Raw genomic sequence first — 18,639 nt, forward strand, 5'->3', positions numbered from 1 at the left:
GATTTTTTTTCTATTGTTTCTGGAAGAAGCCGAGGATGCCTTTGGTGTTTGTGTTTGACAAATGTGGAAAGCCGGCGGTCAGTGTTTTCTATTGTTTCTGCTCTGGATTTTGATGATGGAAAATTCGCCGGAAAAACAAAGCAAAATTAAAAAAAAAAAAAAAAAAACAAACAAAAAAAAAAACCACCAAACCTCAGAGCTGCAAAGACTTAAACAGACGGCTATTTTGGGCAGAAAGTTTTGAATAAGAAGTTTTAATCAGTTTTGTGTTTGTGCAACTCGGCATAGGAAAAACGACCGTTTCTAATCAAACCAAACCTATTTGAAAGCGAACTTCAGAGCTGTGACTCACAGACGTTTTTCACTCTGCAAACACTGGCGCTGGGGCAGCTCCCGGGAGCAGGAGCAGGGCAGCCGTGGGCATTCCCAGCTCTGCCCGGGGCTGGGGGCCTTTTCCAAACTGCCTGGGCACCACGGGCAGAGCCCAGGACACGCTGGTCATTTAAAGAAGAGTCTTATCAAGAGAAGTTTGTTGTTGTTGTTGTTGTTTGTGTTATCACCATTTCAACAACATTCCCGTACCGTTCCTCTTGTGGGCTTTTGAGTCTAGCACACTTTCTTTTTTTTTTTTTTTTCTTTTTTTTTTTCTTTTTTTTTTTTTTTTTGTGTGTGTGTGTGTGGTTTGTTTTTTTTTTTTTTTAAGTACCGATCCTTTAGGTGAGAGCAGGATTTTGCTTCCCTGTGACTCTGCATTGATGCCACACGGAGAACATATTCAAGAGCATATACGTGCTTCAATTTCAGTGCAAACATAGAAATATTTGCAAGATTTAGGTTCGGGGATGTTTCTACAAATATTTCTAGTAGCTCTGGATGTTGGGTAACTACCATGCCTTCCTTTGTGGCTGTATACCACCGAGCATATTTTTCCATAAGCCCACCTGGTGAGATATAAAGGTCCTGCTGAAAAAGTCTTCTGGACACAGAAGGACATCGCTTTTAGTTCTGACCTGTGTCTATACCTTTTTATGCTCTTTTAGATGGGAAGAGGTGGTAAGCAGTCTGTGAGAAAGACCTCAAGCACAACATGAAATCAGGTTTGGTTAGGAAGAAATTGCAAAGATGATAGGAATCTGTTGGGGAGCATGTGATTTCCGTGGTCAGCTACACACACACACACACACCTTCACCTTAGTAAACTGAAAAAACCCAACTGGGAGAAAGGAACGGTGCTGCTGACCAGTTCTCCTGCAATCTACTGGATGAGATTTTTTTGCACTAAGTATTTTTTTACTATGACTTTCAAGAGTGTCAGCAGACAACTTAAAAGCAGGAAAAAGGGATGTGTTTTTCAGGTAGATTGTTGCAAATACTTAACCAAATGTTCCTGTAAAGATCCCAAGAAGTACTGTACTGAGAATACCACTGTTTCCTTTTTTCACAAAGTCTGTAAATGCAACAGGAGCTATAAAATTCGTGGAAGACCCTTTCTCAAAATCCAGAGTGCTCAGAGATTCTTATGAAGGGAGGCAAGTGATCTGGGGAACTACTGAAACCATATGACCTGGGACATTATTGCTAGGAGAAAAACTTTTTTCAAGGAGTTAATGGTTTACTGAAAACAAGTACTTGATTAGTCAATCGGTTTGTATTGTTTACCACTCCAGGTGTTCAGCAGAACTGGGAGCCAGAACATCACACCTCACATTTTCTATTGAAAACTAGCATGCTGATTAGTTTCTCAAACCCAACATATAATTTTTATATACTTGCTCTATAATTTCCTGTTAGAAAGTTTACATCAGTGAGTGAAAATCATCCTTTTATAAAGGAGAAATTAATGGCCATAATTAAGACATTTCTGGTGAAGATGTTCAGAACACACATAACAAGGCATAAAATGCTTATGCTTACCGTTGGTGTGGTATTTCACTTGCTGGCTGTAACAGAACTTTAGTAGCTAGAAAGAGCATAGGCATTTTTAATATTCTGATTTTTCCTATTTCCCTTTTGTAATTTGGTTATGAAGGCACTGAAGATAAGACATTTCTCTTTCAAAATAATGTTTGTGAAATTTTCAGAGTAATTTTTGCACAGGTTGATAAACCGGTATTTCCAGGGAGGGCATCAAATACGTTTTTGAGAGTGATTTTTCACATTAAAATGGAACTCTTTGGGAAGATGAGGTGGTGGCAAAAAGAGAAAATAAAATCTCTATATTGCTGGGATTGAATAAACCATGTAGAATTTGACCAAGGCTATTGCCAACAGGGAAGACGACAGTGGTCATTAAAAAAAAAAAAGGAGGGAAATTAACTTCAAATCCAGCTGTAAAATAGGGCTAAACTTGTACAAATACCACTCCTATGTAGTATAGCAGCCTAGCTGTTCTTTAAACTATATTGAAAGAACAAGATGCCATGTTTCCCCAGAAAACTGATTAGGAAGATATTACAGAGTGATGCTAAATTGTACCAGCCAGGGACACAAATCTGTGCTGTTGTAGGATGCTTCTGCTGTGACAGTTCCTTGCTCTCTGTGGTCACCCCAATAGCTTCCTAACTTAGTTATACTATATGTAATCCTAAAAACTGTGTTTCATTCACCTTCAGTCAACCCTTCCTTTGCACATTGCTGGAGAAGTGTAGGGACTCTAATTCAGTAAAACATTTAAGCACATCCTTACATTTATGTGAAAATCTTGAGGATCTAGCCAGAGATGTTTTAAGATCCGTATCATTGGTTGATGTTTTGGGAGGCAGATTTCCCATAAAGATCCTCCTTCATTTTTGCCAAAGAGGTAATTGAAGCATCCCAGGAAAGGAGTAAAATGCCCTCTTGATGATAGCACTGAGCATTGTACAGGGAATTCCTTACACCACACAGCCGCACACACACAGAGTCTTACACATATGTTCTTAATGAGGACAAAAAGGAGAAAATAGGCCCACATGCCTTTTGGTTATGTAAATTTTCAAAGAATTATGCCTTTTTGACCAAAACCAGGAAGATAATGTTTCTGAGGTTCCTTAATTTCCTCCTCTCCTTGATCTGTCTTCAGCTACTGCTGCCCTTTCCACTGTCATTTCACCTTGAGAAATCCAGTGTCTCAATGGGCTGTTTAAATTTAATCCAGACTATAAAATCAGGCTCATTGAGAACAGAAACAGCTCTGTGTGACCAGTTACAAGTAATCAACACAGCTTTCAGTATTGTATTTGCAGTAAACTCTTCATGGTTGGAATAAAACAACTCTGAAAATGCTTTCTTGAGATAGAGTAAAGTAGGTCTGGATTCAGCAAATTATTTAGCTGTGTACATATATTTAAGCATGTGAATAGCATCAGTGGGACTGTTTACATGATCAAAGTTATGCATGTGCTTAAGTACTTTGTTGAATTTGGTCCACAGCAAATAAATCTGAGCTGATACTCAACAAGCAGAAAAACAAGCTATTTTGGAGTGGGGTTAATTTATGTCCTGCAGTGTGTTTGCTTAACTGTAAAATTAACATTTCAGGAGGCTGTTTTTTTTAAAATAGAGCTGCTGTCTGAAATTCAGGGGAAGCAAACAAACATCAGATTAGAATTTAAGTTAAGTGCATTCTTCAAGCTCTTTCTTCCTAGTTTTGTTATCCTCTTAAATTAATATTTATTTCTTGGAGCCTGAAGAGCAATAATGCCTGGTTGTTTCTCCTCTGGATTTTCTAGATCTTGCCTTGTTATTTGCTGTTTATTGAGTATGAGTGACATGCTGTGTTAGATATACAGAAAAATGCAATCTCTGTCTTAAAACAATTGAAATCCAAAAGACTGACACTCCAAGATGCGAAATATGTTCACTTTTCATTTCACACAGCAGATTGTGGATGCTCCCAGAGACTTGCAGATTTCAAGACTCAGTTCCATGGAAGAAATTCAAATTAGCTCAAATAAACAAACAAACAAACAAATTCAGACCAAGTTCCTCCCTCTTCTTCCTGACCTGGCCACGTACATTAACTCACATTAATTGGGGAACTAGCCTTGAATAAGTAACCAGGGCGATCCTATACTCATATTTTTGTTGTCAGTACCGGCAGTAATCACCTGATAACTCTCCTGGTTCATGGTTCCAGCCTAAGCACAGTAGGAATATATTCAGGGGTAGTTACAGTTCTGGCAAGTAAGGTACAACTGTGTCTTTTCTGTCTAATGCACAGGAATGGAAATGGGGTAAGCCTGGTTCTACCTGTTAATAAGTAAATGGCTCTTTTCCGTTGTTTTTCCTGGATTAATAGAAAGTAATTTTCTTCCTTCAGAGAGAGCTCAGTTCGCTCAAGTTAGAGGACTATGTCAAAATCTGGTGGGGGTGGGGAGGGGTGGTGCAGAGCAGTGAAACGTTACTAGTGGACCTCACCCCTGTGCATTGGCCATAAGATTATAAGGTCCAGATGAATACCTATGAATGAGGATTTAAAGTTTTCACTGGTCTGTTTAAATCAGTAGTTATCTGGCATGGTCAGTTGTAAGACATATTTTTTTAAGTATTTTTCTGAAAGTTCTGTCTTGTGTAGATCATTGCACAAGAGTCTTGGCTTTCATTAGAGAAAAAGTAAGTTTGTAGTTGTCATGGTTACAAAGAAAAGCAAGAAAGGTGTGAACCTTGACAGTTCCAAAACTGAAATGCAAATAAGAGGAAATCTAAATGTCACATGCTATGAGGGGAGAAGTTACCGATATTAGTCTTTAGACCTTTAATTTTAATGTGAATGACAATTAAATGCTTTGCCTATTAAGTTTTATGTAAATACTTTGCGTCATCTTTTTGCCAAATCCTGGCAAGAAGTATCAAGATAAATCTCAAGCGATTTAGAAGAGAAAAAATTACTTACTATAGCTCTGATAAAGTATGGACAGATATCAGCTAAAACAAATAAGCATCCCTATAGGAACTCACATCTGTCTTTCCTAGAGAAGCTAAATGGTGACAGTACCACTATGCTAACCAAGGACTGAGAAACCATCTGAAGATCAAGCTACCTAAAATGAATCTTCTGTTGAAGAGTTGGCTTGGTACAGCAAAAAACACCTTAAAAAAAAAAAAATCCAATGACAGGGACAAAAATAGTTGACTTGACTAGGAATGAATGACAAGAAAAAGATTTTAATTTGGAAACCTGGAAACATGTACTTGAAATAGGAATGATATTTAATGTAGGAGTTAGTTTGCTTGATGCCTGGAAATCTGTGTCCTCTGATCAAGGACATTTAGACAAGAATATTCTTTTATAATACACAGAAAGGTTGTAAAATCTTTGTGATTCCAGTGGTTGTTTTTTTTTGTTTTTTCCTCTAAAACATAGAGGAATCCCCTCTCTCTCCAGGTGTGATATAAAGCTTTAATACTAGGATGTCCCTCCATGAAGCTCACAAACCAGTAATGTTTGAAGGGCCTGTCATGGTACTATTGCTTATGATTTACCACAGTTATAATTTCCAGTGTAAGATATGGCTCTATGAGCAATATATTTAAATTTATTTATAACTATATTAACTTTCAGTTTATAAATCACAGTTTTGTTATCCTTCCATAAAGCTGGCAAATGTATGCCGCGAGACACGCCTACTTTTTTATTATGCACAGATTTCTATCATACACATAAAAAGAAATACTACACTCTTTCATATTTTGCCCTTGTCAATACATTCTAAAGCCTCTATTTTTCCTACCACATAGTACTTTGTCTCCATTGAAAATTATGGGAATCACCTGTCCCCTGAAGCAGCAAAATCAAGTCTAATATACTTTAAAATACAAAGATTGCAAAATTTCAAAAACACTCCAGTAATTTCAGAGTTTAAGCCCCATTTTCATAAGTAAATCAGGGCCAGATTTCCTAAGCTTTTGGAAAATGCAAATAGATGCCTAGAGGGCTTTCAAAAGCACACATCAAAATGGAGAAGGAAAAAAACCAGAACAAAGTATTGCTGCTGAGGTTTCCATATTAAGAAGTTTGCATGGGAAAAAAAAAATGGTTTCTTACTTCTCATGGATTTTTGGAAAAGCTTGGGAATAAACACTAAAACATCACTGTACAACAGATCTTCAAAGCTTTGTAAGATGTGTTTTAAATCATTCTAGCAAATCTATTGCAGCAAAAATTGGTGCTTTGCTTTGCAATGTCTGTATTTAACATGAATTCAGCAGATTAATTACTTTGTTGAAAACAGTTTCCCTGTTGTTTTGCAAAGTCTTTTTCTCAGTCTCATTCCTTGCTTTTGTTGTCAGTCAGTTGAGAAACATGAGAGGGCAAGATACATGCTTTCAACAAAGAACTCATTTCCTGATCCTTATGACCTGTGCACACCAAGCTTCCCCACAGAGAAACAAATTGGATGACTGTTTTAGGATAATTGGGTAGTTCGAAGCCTTACAGATAACTTATTGGAAATCAGAGCTATGAAAAGCTCTTTCCTGGCTTTACCTGTAGTTACCTCTTATTGAGAACTTTGGTTTTGAGAGGTTTTATTTTCTGTGTACTTCAGACACAGCTGAAAAAGAGCAGAGAGAATAGCAAAAGCAGGTTTGTGAGAAGGTTTCAGATATGTACATTATTAACTGGTTGTTACTGGGATTAAAGTTTCCTTCCTGCTGCTTTTCTTGTCCCTTCTCCTCTTCCTTTTACATGGTGTGTTTTTAAGTCCAAAATCTTCAAAAGTTGCGTGTGCCTGTGTGAGGCTCCATCCACAATCACACATGTATTTACAGATCTGTGCATGTCCTCACTGGATTAGAGGCTTCTGTGTTACACTTTTGAGAGCGTGTATCTTGGCTGCTTACATCTATTGGTAGTACCTAGTTTACTGGTGAATCAAGGTGGGAGATTCTCACTATCGCTTTTTGCCTCGTGTTTTTCCCCCAGCTCACAAATCTTGCTAATTTGTTGTGCATCACCCTAATTCCTTGTCCATCTTGGGGCACCCTACAGTGGGAGCACTGATGGATCTGATCAGTCACGCATGTGGAGCCACAACCCAGGGGAGGTTGTGCCGAGACAGGGCCCCCGAGGTGCCCCATGGGGAGATCTCCCGGTGCGACCCTCCTTCCCAATGCCTGGCACGGGCTGGCCGGGTGGTCTGACACAGCCCCCTGGTTGTACCTTCACATAACTCAGGTCTGGCCTGATGGTTCCTGGCCCAGGAGAGAGTGGAGAGCTCTGCTGATAGCTATCGAATGGGCTGCCAGGGATAACCAAGCGTAAATCTGTTTCAGCAACTTTCACTTGAGTGGAGGGTATGATCTTGGAGACTATAAATGAGGTAAAGCTTTCACGCTGCTTTGGGATTCATAATGGTTTTATGAATGGGTGGGAACTATACCCAGGGTTTGAGCGGGCCAGTTCTAAGGAGAGGGCACAGATGCGGATTTCTTTTGGATCAAGCGTTTGAAAATGCCGTTTGGCTAGTTAAAAATCACTCAGCTAGTCAGTAGCCGAGTTTGGCAGCTCAGGTTTGGGCTCTGAAATCGTGTGCTGTCACCGCTAGACAGCACTGGGCTGCTCCACAACCAGAGTAACTCTACAGCCAGAGTTACAGCTCCAGACACAGCCGAAGGCCAATGCCGGTCGCAGCTCTGCTCGACTCCACAGAGGCACCTCTGGAGAAGCAGATCGGCACGTCTTCTCACAGGCTGTTTTCTGCAGAGCCACCACTCGGACTCACAGGAGCATAAGAAAGGTGCATTTTCCAGCATCCCGATATAAGGGAGAAAGCCTCACCCACGCTGAGGACTGGATATGCTCACGGCAGTAACTTTAGCACGGTAGAGAGATACCCGAGTCATTACAGAATAGCTGTAACAGCGGCGTTGTAAGGTCAGGTCTGGCCTGATATCAGGGCAAGCTAATCTACCTTTCTGGGAAATAAGCTGAACACAATGTACTCTTTTCTATACTAGGGAAGTATTTTAGAGCAGTTATTTAAAACTGCAGCTCTATTGCTGAATAGCAAGCCCATTCAGTCCCAGCCAGTTTCCTTTTTGTGGCTCCACAAAGCCATATCTTTTTGTAACGTGGAAGGATTGGTGAGCTGCACAGAGCTATCGGAAGAGGGGTCGTTGCTACCAATATTCCATCATGGTGGTGGTTATCTAAACACCCACCTAAGGTCCCTTTGTGGTAAGGACTGTACACCCCTATTACTAAGAGGTAGGGCTTCATCTTACAGAGTATGTGGGTCCTCTGGGGCATTCTTAGAAGAAGGAAGAGCAGAGTCCTGGTAGGAGGGAACTCTCTTTCTGAGACCGTCTGCTGGTGGTTAAAGGCAAGTGGCACCTTCTCCTGAATATAAATCCACAAGAGAGCTCAGATCTACAATAAGGTTTTTTTCCCAAGAGAAAATATCATGTTTGTATGTGAAAATATAACTACAAAACCTCTGAAAATGTTCATGCACATAACTATAATGCCTGGAAAAGTGTAATTTTAATTTGGGGTCCAGGGCCACATTCTCAGCCTTTCTCCAAAAAGACCTACAGTGATTTATAGTAAATGAGGAGCTGGTCTATAATTTTATATACCAAGTAAAAATGAGCACTGGTTTCAGGTTTTTTCCCCACTGCTCCTTATAGCCTGAAGCACAACCCTCCTCTGATCATAATGATGAGTATTCCAACATCCTGAACATGATGGATTTTAATGTCTTATTAGAGGAAGCAGAGGAAAAGAGAAAGTAATAGCTTTAGAGAGAATGGCTCTGTTTTTTTAAGTACCTACATTTGCTTGGTAGTCTGCTATGTAAGTGAATTTTCTTGAAACCTGATTACTGATGTACCTTTATTTTTTTTATTATATCTTTTATGTCAGACAGCCCACCAGCGTAGTTCCTCAAGAGAGAATGAAAGGGATGTGAAAGCAGAAAAAGAGCTGTAATGCTAAATAGCAGGAAAAAAAATTAGTATTAAGTATAGGTGGTCAAACCCCAGCAAAATAGTTTTGTTAAATTATTGATGTTTTTCTAAAGAACTCAGCTGTAAAAGGAAACTGTTAGGTGACATGGTAGAAATTCAGGGTAGAAGTTTCCACACAAAGCCATCGTTTCATTTGCGCACTAAAACTTTCTATTGAAATGTAAGCACCAGAGGTGTAAGTAATGCAAGCAGAGCCCTCTGACTCTGCCTGGATCAATACTGGATGTATTCTTCCTCATTGCTGTAAAATCACAGCTCCAAGCTGCTTTCAAGGGTCTGGTCAGTAAGTAAAGGCAATCAGCGTGCCAAGCAGGAAAGCAGTAAACACACAATAAATTGATTTAGGCCAATTTTTATTCTTTCAAGCAATAGCAAGTAACCTCTAGGCTCTCTGTTTTACTGACCTGTTCATGACTTCTTCTGCTGTTTGTTTGTTTTTTCATGTCACTCAGTTTGTGTCATGCCTAAATAAAAAGATGAAATGGTCTTTTGTTCTTGGTCACTTAAATTTCTTTCCTAGGAGCTGTACTTACAGATGGCAGAGTTATAAGGATCATAATACTAAGGAAAGCTGAAAAACAGAGGCCTTTAATAAGATTGGCTTTTTTTTAAGATATTGTAGCAGGAAAGGGTTTCTCAAGTAATGAACCAGCGTTTCAACCAAAGAGAGAAACAAAGGAAGAGTCAAGCTGCTGTAAAATAATCATTCTGTTAATCTGTGCTGTTCAAACACTGCTTGTAAAGTAATGATAAGCCCTTTGCACTTAGCACAACTGATCCAGGTATCTCTCTGAGATACTGTGAAGATCTCCCAAAGCAAAAGAGTCTCTTGCCTAGATTCAGGTGGGAAATGTTTTTCCACGTTGTCCAGTGAATGTTTTAGAAATGTCAACAAATTTCTTCTACAGTCTAGTGAAATGTGTAGCACATGAATACTGGGGTGTGCATCCCCATTCCTCAGAAGAGGACACGGGGAAGGCAAATTAAAACTCCTTGCTCTTTTTGTTTCAGAGCAGGAATGCTAGCCAGTGTCTTTTGGACTCTGCCTGTCGTCTTTGTGCAGGGGTGCAGTGAGTTCCCTCTCACCTCAGACTACCATCGTTTCCCTGCCAAGCCAGTGGGCTGGCTCACATCACTGAGAGAGGCACCGAGGGGCCGATGCCCCGTTTTGCTTCTGTGCTTTGAGCAAGGACGGTTTAACCTGGCTCTGAATCCCCATCGGTGGGCTGCTTGCTCTCCTTGGGGTTCTCTGATTTTAAGCATGCCACACCTGAGGAGCACAGACAGAAGTTGTGTTAAAACATACATTTTTAGATTGACTAACAGATATTTTCTGAGAAAGCCCCCCCAAGTCTTTCCTGTGTACCTTCTTGGCTGCCTCTAATTATAGGAGCTAGGAGTCTGCTCCATCTCAGCTTCCATTACACAGGCTGGTGTTGAAATCAGAGGCACTTTGAGCAAGCAAGAATAGTTCCTGCAGGCTGTAAAATGAAAGAAAGCAATAACAGGGCCTTGTTACGTGGAACACATAGAGAGAGGCAGGCTGACTATAAGGAAATTCTGTTTAGGCAGACTTTTGTTTCTTAATAGTGAGAGGCTTATGAAGATGATCCTGTTTGTTATTCGCTGGTTGTGCCCTGCTGTGAAACTACTTTTGTTTTCTGAGGGCTTTTTTTTCATCCAAAGGCACTCTTCCTATAACCATGTTCTCATCCCTGTTTCATACCAAACTTTCCCCAAAAGTTTGGCAAAGTCATACACCTATTTATGCCTAGCGCTATGTGAATATTTCATCTTTCACAAGCTGTGCCAGGTAGACTCACCATGAAAACAAGGATCTAAATAATTTTGGGACAAATGAGGGGTGTTTTTCTCTCTTCCAGTATTAAATGTTTGTAAACTTCAAAGGAATAATAACCTTGAAAAAAATTACAAAACCAAACATTGCTTTGAAAAATCAATGTTTTGTTTCAGAAGTGCTACAAAAAGGCACCTGGGATGGTTTTGATTTTTTTTTTTTTTTTTTCCCCTAGCACAACTAGATGTAGTTACCCGCAAGATCCAGCATCCTCAGGACCATCCTGGCATCTCTTCCATGAAAAGGAATGGCATGTAACGACTTCTAGGAAGAGCCTCATTTTATGTGTGTTACTATGGGCCTCCACTGACAGAGAGAGCAAGTAGCATATCTGAGCAAGTATTCCTTTTTAATTTGTTTTCTTACGGTCAGTACATGCTTTCCAAGTGGGTGAAAGAGTGCTGCTCTCGTTCATCCCATGGGAGAAGCCTGCAGAGGTGGGCTACAACCGTGAAGCCTTGGTAGGTGTCCCGTGGTTCATTGCCCCAGGCATTCCCCGGATTCGTGGCCCTTGGACCAGGTGCAGCCTGCCAGGGGATGGTACAGCAGGACAAACAGCTGTGCTGGGCACGGGCCCAAGGAACAACCTATGGTGTATATGCGTGAGAGAGAAGCCAAGGGGCTGAGGGATGTGAAGTAGCGGCCTGTTCTGCAAGTCCCATGTTCGACGTGTGACACTTGATAGGCCTCATTATCTGAGGGCTAAGACAGTGTCCAGTTATCACATTTCCTTGAGGAAACAAAGGGGCCAGTTTCACCTTCTCTGCTCTTTCTTCGGGGTTTGCCAGTAGTTTCAGAGCCCAAGCACGTGGTGGTTTGTTTTGTTACATGGCAGGCTAATGCAGGGCATCATCTGGGATGTCAAGGAAATGTTTTTCACTCAGTATTATGAAAATTCATAGACTGTCAGCAAAACCCCGTGCTTTCTGCTGAATGGATTTATATGTTTCCATCTTCCTACTTTGTGTAGACACAGAAATCCCCCAGACCAGCATTAATTTTCAAAGCTGTTGAGAGAAAATACCTACTTTCCTCTGGTACCAGCAAAATCTGCTGGTACAATCAGGTACCCTTTGTATCTGCCTTGTGCATGCACCCTTTGTGACCTTACCTCTGCGTAATGGAGAAATCCCTCTGTGTAACAGCTACGACACAGGAAACTAGTGTGAGTGTCAGGCAGCTCCAGCCAAATGATTTCTGACTAGAGTCCCCAAAGAAAACTCCACACATCTGTAATATATTTATGGCTCTGCTTACTCATGATTTCTCCTCCCTGTGGTCTCTTTTAATGAAGGGTATGAAAAATTAAACTCCTTCGTTGACTCCAGCAAACTAAACAGACCGAACAAGTGAACGGTATGTTCCTCAAACACCATTATAGCAGTTACTGGTTGACAAATTTACATCGATACACAGAATGGCATCTGTAATGAGTTTCCTGTAACCCGTAACACACTCAGGGCCAAATGATGCCAGAAGCAGGACTCACATGAGTCCCATGCTGTGACTGAGGGCAGTTTTATGGCCCTTAAATGGGCAGTGCTGTTTGTGCAGCAGTAAGAATGGCTAAGTGAATTTACAGTACATAACTCCAAAATTAAATTTTTTAGCTATGTATCAGCAAATAGCCCAGAGTGGGGATATGAACGCAAACACCCCTTACAGTGTATGAAGCAATGAAAGGGAAGGGTTGGAACTGTTGTTCTATATGCTGTATCTTTAAAAAATGTAAATCTCCTATAAGCTGGAGGCAGACCGTTCAGTCATTTCAAGGTGGATATAACCATAATACACTGTGCAATTTACATAATACATATCTTTGGTTAAATTCTTTTAAAAGGATACCATCAATTTAAAGATTACATTTTCCTGGGTCATTAAAGTTAGGCACATACTAATTTATTAAAATGTAATGTATTATATCTAGGAAGAGATAATATCTGCCAGAAATTCCAGGGAGGCTTTAGAGGTCTTGCTGTGATGAGTCAAGCTGATAATGGCATACGGTGAGACAGCTGCATTAATGGAGCTGCCTGTTCATCAAGGAAAAGGGGTGCAGTGCAGCGGCAATAATCGTTTGGGAAGGTAGCATGGAGAAACACAGCGGTGGAGCCTACACAGAAAAAAGGAAATGCATCAAACCTTATTTACTGGGTAGCATTGCAACACATCACAAAAGCAGCTGCTAACTTCACTTAGCATGTGCCAAATACTGTCCAGCCATGTGCAAATAAAAAGCTCCTGTACTGAAGAGCTTTCATGATCACAATATGCAAAAAGCCAGCGTGGATGCCCCGTCAAGTAACTAGCCTGTCAGGAGATCTGAAGGCTTGCAATGTAAATAGCCCTTTCCTAAGTTATCTCTTGATAGATGTTTGCAGTTAAAATGACCCAGGAGGAATACAAAGATGCCCAGATCACAGTGGCTGTGGTGGAAGGAGCGTGACCGTGTTCCTGGTCCATGTGATGTCAGCAAAGAAAACCTGTGAGCATCAATGTCAGAAGTCAAACCTGAAGACTACACAACCTCCAACAGAGAGGGGATGAGCCACTGAGGCCAATAACTTGGCTGTGGAGTGAGATGCTTCGGTGTGAAAAGCACTGGAGGAACAACACACTGGAAAGCAGCCGCGTCAGCAAAGAAGCAAGGTGACAGATGTCAGCTGGAGGAAGGCTGGTCCCTCAGCCTCGCTCAGTGCACTGGGATTATCCCCGCAGGTCCACTGCTCTCACTGAGAAACTTGAGAGTAGAGCTGTTAAGTAGAAAGAGGAGGGGGAAAAAAAAATCCCTATTGAAATCCATGCTGAATTGCAGAAGTTGCTGCAGCAATACAGGAAGGACCTGGGTAGAGACAACCATGACGGAAAACCTATGGCTAAGAGCGAGGAGGAAGGAGCAAAGGCTGATGATATGAGACAGTAGCGTGCGAGGCCCTGGAAGTTGGTCTCAGCTTGAACTTGGCCTCTGTGTCAGCAAGATTGTGTAAGTGGGGAAGTTCCTGCCAGCGTCTCGCTCCGGGGCTGGGGCTGGGAGCCGGAGGCTGGCGGGGACGGCATGGCTGTGAAGGCTGAGTTTCTCTTATGGCTGGGTAATCTGTACAACTATTTCCCTTATGTGAATGCCAGACTAGGCTAGAGGGAGAGGTCTGAGATGAGGAATATGAAGAAAACATGCTTTATGCTCAAATTATTTTGTTAATTATTGCAAATCCTGAGAATTTAAAAATAGCACCCTTAAAGTTCAGCATTAAGTGCCCTACCTGATGTCCACTGTTTTGAGACCACAAATCATTTCCAGATCTTTGGCTCCTAACAGGCACCATCAGCATGAAACTTTTCCCCAAACATTCTCTGTTTTTAACGTCTGAGAGGGTCTGGGAAGCTCTGGTATTATCTGCTTTTCCCAAACTCACAGGGAGCCCTCACTGAGACCTGAGAGCTGGAATGCCATGGGGTGGGAGAGTCACGTTCCAGAGGCCAGAGCAAAGATATTTTCCTGCAAGATGTACTCTAGGATCCACCATCCCATCCCATGAGTAACACACAGCCTCCTCCTGCCCTGCCTAGGAGCAGGAGGAGCAGGGAGGCAGGATTCCAGCAGCTAGCCAGCAGCAACCCAGTGACAGACCCTGACTCAGAGCGTGAGCAACCTTGCCCTTCCTGTGGATGTTTCCTTGAAATCCTTGAAAGGAGTGATTTGGCCTTAGGCATAGGAGCTGAAAATGAATACTAAGAAATCATTTATATTCAGGAATTGCTTGCTTTCCTTTTGCACAAGTTTAGGGTGGGTGGGGTGTGGGGGGGTGTTGTGTTGTTTTTTGTTTTTTTTTTTTAATAATATGAGCCTAATTGTTTCACATACTCATCTTCTGCTATTTAGCAATTTTTAATGAGAGAAAGACACACGGGAAAATTAATACTTATAGTTTCTGAGTTGTAAGATAGCTTTCAGAGGAACTGAATGTGTTTTTTTCAGTTATTGACAAGAAATCTAAATCTCTTTTCCTAATTTCTAAAAAAAAATTGCCACCATTGTGAAGTTTTGATCTGAGCACAGAATCTGATTTGTGTTTTGGGCTCTGACTTGAGATGGATTTGTGGCTTGAACAAGGAACTTCAATTTCACCTCTTCCCTAGTTTTCCCATCTGTGAATTATTGTTTTTCTTCCAGCAGAGCTTTATAAACATCCCAGCAAAAAGGCCTTGGAGAAGTATACTGTTATACAACTGCTAATCATTACTATTCTTCTATTGTATTTGGTGACGTAAGAAAGCCCTAGCCAGATGCCTTAAAATCTGAGGAAATGTCTGCAAGGCATCTTTGTGGTAACACATGGGTGCAGATTCCATTCATCATTTCCTTGACAGTTTAACTAACTACTCCCAAGCCAAAAAAGATCACTGAAATCCCTTCCAGAAATATTAGCTGAAGGACAGGAGCAAGTCACTAAAAGCTGCCTGTATAATTGGAAATGCCAAGGCTCGCAGACTATCAGGATGGGGTCTGCAGAAGGTAATCAAAAAATGCTAGCTTGCTATGCATAGCCTTAAATTCTATATGCAGGGATTTACACCTCCACTGGAAAAAAAAAAAAAAAAAAAGTTTAGAGCTCTGCACATTGTACACAGTTGGAACCACTCATCCAGAAACTCTGGTTTGAACTTTCCAAAGTACCTGTGGGATTTAGAACAAATCCCGGTTAACTTCAGTAGAACTGGGGCCCTCACATCACTTAAATAATTGAAAGCTCGAGTCAGAATTGCCAGAAACATGTTTTTCAACCTTTTACAATTTGCAGCACCTTAAAACTTTTTTTTCCAGTGGAAGTGTCAGTTCCTGTACAGTGATTTAATACTGCAGAAAATAGGTTTGCTTTTCTTAGTTACCCTCTACAGACCCCTTAAAAACACCCTTTGAACACAGAGATTGCAGGTTAAAACCTGTAACTTTGACATATCTCGAAATATTTATTGGTTTTCTCTAGAGCCCTTTGTCCCAGCATCATTCAAACACTACACAAAAGGCAGCGTCTAGTCCTTGTATTCAGAAGAAGCTGAAAACCATCAACCTCAATTGTTTAGTATTTAAAATTTTTATTTGAAAGCCAATTTCACAATCTTTTGAGCTCTAGTTTACAATTTTTGAATATTTAATGTTGGTAATGATGTATTCCTGACTTTTTTCCTGATATTACATGCTTTATGTTGGTCCTCTATGCATTATAAGCCCAGTATTAAAACCATATTTTCATACTGAAATATGGTGGGGGGGTTTCTCGCCCACTCTCTCTGTTTCCTGCTGAGTACCTTAGAAAAAACAGGGAAGCAGTCTGTCCAGGACCATCAAAATATAACATTATAAAATTATATAGCAATGTATGCAAACCTGAGATCCAGATCCATGCTTGCTTTTGGGACATAGTCTGCTCTAGCAAATTTGAACTAATTTCTACTCTCTATTGAAGCCTACAAGAATGACAACCCGAGGAGACCAGAGAAAGCCAGGAACAGGCCACCAAACACAGCTTTAAAGGTTGTATTACTCTTGGTACCAGAAAGAACAATGACCATAAGCAATTTGCTTTGTGTTTATAGTTTTTACCTTGGTATGTTGTTTGTCTTATAATAAACTTCTTGACTCACTAATCGGCCATTCAGAGGAGCTTTCTGAGCTGTGACTAGGGAAGAGATGAATGTGTCCAGTTTTGAACTTATGCAGTGAAATGCTACTCTGCTGATTATAGCTACAGCATGATATATTAGCTAATAAAACACAACACGAAAAAGGCTTTGGATGGTGCACTGAGCAGTCAACGGGCTGCTGAGAAAAATGTGAAGGAAGGATTTGGTGAGCTGTGTGATGAAGGGAGGTAGTCCAGGGCAAAGGCTGAAGGTGTTAGCCCTGGTCAGGCCTGACAGGTATCAGGAGTCAATGACTGAGGGGATTTGGAGTGAAAAATCTGTGCTTCGTATGGTTGTAAGAGAAATAGTCTTCATAGGACCATAAAGAGCAGCAAATGAAAGTGATGATCATCTGATGTGAGGAGACAGAACACCACAAAAATCTCTTCAGATTTGCAATATATCCCAACTAGATACAATGAGAACTGAAAATCACAGGTCAAGAGTTATGACTCCACCACAGACAACTTGGTCACGACAGGGCTACTGTCACCATCCCTACACACTGCAGTAACACCTGGTACCGGGGCAGTAACAGGATTTTAAGGAATCAGGAAAGCAGCAAGACCCTCTCTGAAACAGAGTAGTCCATAGGAGTTGGGAAACAAGTGACGGGCATTGTTTAGGTGTTTCATTTAAACTACATCCAGCCTGGAGGGAGTGCTCAAAAGAACCTGAGGTTCTTCTGTGTATTGGGTCAACTTTCTCCCTCAGCCCCAAACTCACCAAGGATTCATAGTGCCTGACCTGAAGAGCCTGACCTGGCTGTTTGTCTAATGGTTTGGCTTCCTCTGTTTCATCCGGTTCAGTTCCTCTAAACAAAGCCTTAACTGAGGACATTATTAATTGCAGTGGCTGCAGTCTTCATTGTCTGGTTTGGTAGGCAGAAAGACAAGCCTATATATACTTTTTGGCATTGCAAAGAAATTGTTCATTGTTGCAGTTTGGAAAAAACAGACTTCTCCAAGGTTAAATACATGAGGACGTTAATAATATGAAACAGAGATTTTTCAATTCTGAATTACAGATTAAAACCAACTCCAAATGAGGAAGAATCCAAAGTTGCTACCTCTTGGAAAATGCTTGGTAGCCTGCGTGAAATTAGTTTAGCTTCCTCAGATGAGGTCTACTGTTTGATTTACACCAATTTGGTCAGTTTTGAAAGTGACTGAATTAATCCAGGTTGGAGCCGAGCTGAGGTGTTTGTAGCTGAAATGTAGCAATATAAGCAGAACTGCTGGAACAGGTCCTATGAGCGCTTGTTTCATCTGTTCATTTGTATCAGTGGTTAGTCCCATGGCTTAGTTCAAAAAGCCTTTCATGGCTGCTGAATTAAGGGAGATCTTGGGAACTTGCAGCCAAGATGACAGTTTTGGGGTCAAATTTGCTTTTAAACCTTTGGGGGTTGGTTATATGGCAGTCTGGCCTGACAGTGTGACAGAGCACAAACATTAAACAAACCATTAAAATTACTTCTACTCTGAAAAGACAATTTCTTAAGTGCAAGGAAAGGCCATAGCTACACAGTCACTGAAACCTTTATCTGGTCCCTTGTTCACAGCCACTCTGAACACATCTTTACTTCCATGACCTTGTAGTTTTTATTCTGTAGAAAAGCAATGGCCAAATTAAATAAACCTGACCAAACTGGTCCCTGTTGCACACCCATTCTCTGTCTACTAAGGGTCACAAGAACAGAAATAAAAAGCCATTACTCTAATGAACCTTGTGATATGCATTAAGAACATGAAGCAAGATTATATATACTGAGAACTGGAGTTTTCTGAATTTCAAGTACCTATTTTTACATTGGATTAGCCCCTGCCCCTCCAAGCCTTGTTAACAGAGCATCATGTGGCTGTCCAGAGTGATCAGCAGCAGGAGGGAGAACCTCTCTTCGGCTATTTGAGCTATTTGGGCTTATGGAATGCCAAGAATGACTACAAACTTGACACTGGGGAGCATGACGCACTTTGGAGCAGGTATTTGCTGACAGCAGAAAACCAGTGGACTCCTGATTTCCTCTCCAGGCTCCAGACAGGGATGTGCTTTAGTGGGCAGTCTTCCACCTGTCTTTTTGAAGCATGATCTTTCCAGCCTTTCTTTTTCATTCTCGGGATGCTACCCAGCAAAGTGCTGCCTCTGCTCTT

Source organism: Tyto alba, unplaced genomic scaffold (genome assembly GCF_018691265.1).
Source record: "Tyto alba isolate M040663 unplaced genomic scaffold, T.alba_DEE_v4.0 Super-Scaffold_21, whole genome shotgun sequence".
Classification (NCBI taxonomy): Eukaryota; Metazoa; Chordata; class Aves; order Strigiformes; family Tytonidae; genus Tyto; species Tyto alba.